This window comes from Haliotis cracherodii, unplaced genomic scaffold, assembly GCF_022045235.1.
Source record: "Haliotis cracherodii isolate W230 unplaced genomic scaffold, xgHalCrac1.p SCAF_8, whole genome shotgun sequence".
NCBI classification, from domain to species: Eukaryota; Metazoa; Mollusca; class Gastropoda; order Lepetellida; family Haliotidae; genus Haliotis; species Haliotis cracherodii.
Window position 1 is genome coordinate 10,131,179 of NW_027266341.1, and position 4,723 is coordinate 10,135,901.

At 35.6% G+C, this 4,723-nt stretch overlaps 1 pseudogene; it reads right to left on the reverse strand.

The window, feature by feature from the left end:
- Positions 1-313: 313 nt before the first annotated feature.
- Positions 314-2,224, reverse strand: LOC139450368 (uncharacterized; annotated as a pseudogene).
- Between the last annotated feature and the right edge of the window lie 2,499 nt (positions 2,225-4,723).

Below are 4,723 nucleotides of genomic sequence, written 5' to 3' on the forward strand. Positions count from 1 at the left end.
TTTCTTCAGGTACACACCTGATGGTATTTCCTCTCTTCAGCCTCAAAGTTAGAAGAATTTGAGCGGCACGTTTGGTACCATGAATCTGAGCCACATCCTGAAGACAGGGCACTGAAGTTCACCTTCATAACTCAAGCGCAAGGCGGGTCGGCACAGATGGACCTTGCCTGTGTAAAGGACCGACCTTGACCCTGCCTTGAGTGCATAGATGATCTTCATAGGTATACGATTGTATCTCTATAGATCATCTTTGAGGGAAATGATGGACTTGTGCTTCAAAGAATGTATACATGTTATTGAGAGTTGTGTCTGGTCATTTGATGGGGGTGGTGGTGGAGTAACTGAAGTTATTAATAGAAAGATGATTTGGAACATTACTATTAAAAAATGATATGCCATTATCATTAGTCAGTTTTACATACTTTATATAAATATCTATACATTATGATTGAGTTTACCAGGTATAGATACCACTTGTTTCCAATACATTCCTCATTAACTGTAAATACATATGAATATAGGATTATATGTATTTGCTGTTGAACAGAAATAGCATTATGTGAGCTATATGTAGTGTTATTGTTACACATTGTTATTATTACTATAAATTTATATAAATTATATTACTATAAATTTATATATTTTTATATCTTTCAATAAGAACTTCCTACGTAACATGTAAATGTATATTTGTATATGTATATGCAATTTATCAGAACAATTTTACCTCATGAATTATACCAGAAATCTTATTATAAAATAGATATTCATATGTTCTTGAAAATATCATACATGTGATCTATAAATAGTACTATTGTTATGCATGTTTATTATGCAGTTGTTGATTAATATATTGATACTTTTTAAAAAAAGCTTCCTACAAAATATGTGATAAGATATGTATATGCAGTTTTTTTAAAACAGCTTTACCTCATCAATACTAAACATCTTATTGTAAAAATATGTTATGTTTTTAAAAATATCATACGTGTGATCTATATTCTATTCTTATGCATGTTTATTATTGATTTATATTTATAAGGCAATATATTGATAGTTTAAAAAAAAGAGCTTCCCACATAAGCTATTAATGTACATGTATATATTTGTAATGCTGTTTAGCTAAATATTTCCACCTCATAATTCATAAATAATGTGTGCATGTCTTCTTTACAATATGATGCATGTGATCTACAACGTAGTACTTTTGTTACACATTGTGATTATTACTATCCATCTATTGATATTTGTATTGTTATTTTTCACTAAAGCTTATTGCATTATTGATGTTTTTGTCTGTCTATTGTTTCCATAGTGGAACTGATGTAGTGCACTTGATATATCAGCTACAACTGGGAAGTAAACTATACACTCCACACACTAATATTATGGATGTGGGAGTTGGTAAAAATACAACGATGTCTATAAGTTTGATCAAACCTTGTTACGCCACCCCGACATTCCAGAAAATCTCGTGCTGCACAATCAGTATTGGTAACAACCGTTAAGTCATCAACAACCTCTGAGTTGAACGGGTGGATTCCAGATTTTCTGAAGGAAGATACAATGTTAATAGGCGTCAAAGTGGAATTAAACACGTGACTCTTGTGGCCGTCATATAATATATGAACGGGTGAATCTGCGTCACGAGCTGGGAGGTATTTCGCCAAGTGACCCTTCATGTAGGTACTGAATACATCCGTATTCGACCATCCTGCCTCAGACACAGTGCCAGAAGCTCCAGTTGTTGCTTCAGATAGCAGTTCTTCTCTCATCCGTTGACCAGAAAATACAAAATAAGGTGGAACATTCCCGCCAACTGCACTGACAGCTGCAATCATCGCGAGTGTTCTAGACTTCCCCGATGTCACGGTCTGTGCCTTGCAACACCGGCAACAATGTCCGGGGGAGTAACGTCGGTAGAGAGGCCTTTCTCGTCGATGTTGAAGGTAGCATGAGGATGATTGTCCAAGCTGTGTTCTTTTATGACCTGTGATAGCTCTTCAAAATACCTCGCAATGTTCTCCTTGGTCGCCGATCTCGCCCTTGCAGCCTCCAGTTTGCGTGGTTTCTGGACTTTACGTTCTGGCCATCTATCAATGAAGTTGTACAACCACCGTTAACTCAATGGATGAGAACGATCCCGATATCCCAAGTGGACAGCATAGTCACTCGCAAGGTTGATTGTCTCCTGACGAGTGTAACCATAGCCAATCTCCGCCATAACCCGAATGTGACTGGCCAAGAATGATTCCTGTGTTGCTGTAAATAACGGCATCGGTCCCGACTTGACTTTGTCGAGGCTGACATTTCCGAGAAGACGGTCTTTAAGTGTTGAAACTGGAACACCCCATCTATAGCAGCAGCCCTCTGTGCAGATACATTTTCTTCGGTAACAATAGGCATTATCCAGGTCATCAATGCTGTAATTGGATCTATAATGACCACGAATGGTCGTACTGGTCTGAAAGAACATAAAGAAGTATCTTAGAACCATTGGAACGAATGGTAAAATAGTATAAGAGATGTCTCGAAAACGTTTCCATATTTTTTTTAACTCCGCGGCATCTGATGACGTCAGTCACGTCATATATATTGTTTACAAACATGGTTAACTTAGCAGACGATACCTGAAACATGTCATTGTTTCACTATGACCACTAGAAAACATACATCCTCTTATCAGCTCGTATTTCGCACTTGGCTGCCTAACTTAGACCTTTGCTCAAAATATACTTGTATGGCTAGTCCATGAAATACCACTAAGTTTCATTTATTCATTTGATTTATAAATACGACTTTAGAAGTGTATTTACATGTCTATTTAAGGACATACGTGATAGTTTATTTCCACTAGTTTCACATTCCATCCCATTCTACTAAAGGAAAAGTTTGAAATAGATAATGATCGTAGGTCTATGAAAGTTATGGAATTATTTGTCATAAAAGGAAAAATATATTCTTGGTATTGAACTTCGAAAATTTAACCAGCAAAATCTTTAATAAAAATGGTTTATTATGTCTTTCCTTTTTTTTCTTAATTTAATTTGGCCTAGCTAAACTACAGCTTGGAGGGAAGATATACAAATTAAAATGGTGAAAAAAAACCCACAAGAATGCATTGATTTTGCTCTTAGACAAATATTTATTTTATAAAAATCTATTTCATACTTAGGATACAAAACAAAGTAGAATCTGATTACTACTATGTCACTGGTCGAAGTATTTTGTAATTCAGATAATGCAAAGTGAAAAAAGACATAAATATTACTATATAAAACATTAAAACGAAATCACATTTATACTGAAAAAACTGTTTGTCTTTCATAAATTGATTATCTATATATTGTGAGTAGATCTAATTACTTTTACTGTTTATGTTATAAATTGAACCATTCGAGATTCCAATAGATGAAGCTAAAATATTAAAAATCTAGGTTGTTTAATATTGGATCCATTTTGACAGCCTACTCACTGTACTCAAATAAATGCACATTATATTTTTGGAATATCAAGCCTTCAAACAGATATGAAAAGCACATGTCAACATACCAAAATTAGAAAACTGCGCCAAATATTCTAACACTGTTAGTCAAATGATAAGCGGTCTCATTCACTCGTCGGTCGCCGTAGACATTTTCCAATCGTGATGTACTAGATATGCTTTCTAGTTCAGTCAAAGAGAATATTGTTATTTGGAAAATGAAACCACGTGTATCCGTTATACTACCACAACATTAGATCAGCTGTTTCATGTGACGTCATCCACGTCACAACACGCGAGGTCAAATCACGCGCACCCGTCCAGACGACAAATTCACAGCGGCGGGAAATCACCGACCGTCTATTAGCCTATTTGAATAAAATTGCAGATTGTAACGATATAAAATTAATTTTACTCATTGCTGACATTTCCGATGACATATCAAATAAGAGTTGAAGACTTGCAATAGATTATCATACGTTAATCGAGAGTCAGTGTACATAAATAATTTGTAAATCTAATATCCATGGCAGAATGTTTGAAAACAAGCTATAATATATTCTATTTTCTGAAGACATTAGTAATGTGTATTTGATGATATATATGCATACGCAATTGGTTATCAATTATCTTCTACAATCACAGCATGTACCATGTACATTAGACTCATGAAAAATACTATTTCAGCAAACCAATCACAGCGCCATTATCACAGTTTCAATGAAAGGAAAAACAAATCCAAATCGAACTTAACAGCACAGCGTATCCATAAGCGGTTAATCCAAATACAAAAAGGTATTGCTGGCATCATTGTAGAAGTTATGTTGATGTTTTCAGTAGTTGCATTATGTTTGTATCGCGTGTACCATCGACAGAAACGGGGCCCGAGCTACCACATGTGGAACCGACCTTGACACAATTTGTTTACAATATGGCGTCGACTCACGTTAGATGTCGTGGCCACACTTTTAAAAATCTCCATTTGCGACAAAATGTGAAACAGTTAGGGCAAGTCACTCACACGGTCAGCTAGTTTGAGCAATCACACATGACTCTTAGTCATTTCATAAGAAAAAAGTAGCAGTTATTTGTCTGAACGGGCGAGTATGTAGGACAACCGGTAAACAAGAAATCGCGGCGCAGATATGATGCGAACGTGCCCTGTAGATCACTTCTGGCTTGGCCATTCAATGTTTAGGTTTTGATCATGAACCTCCTGCCCATAAATATACACTATAC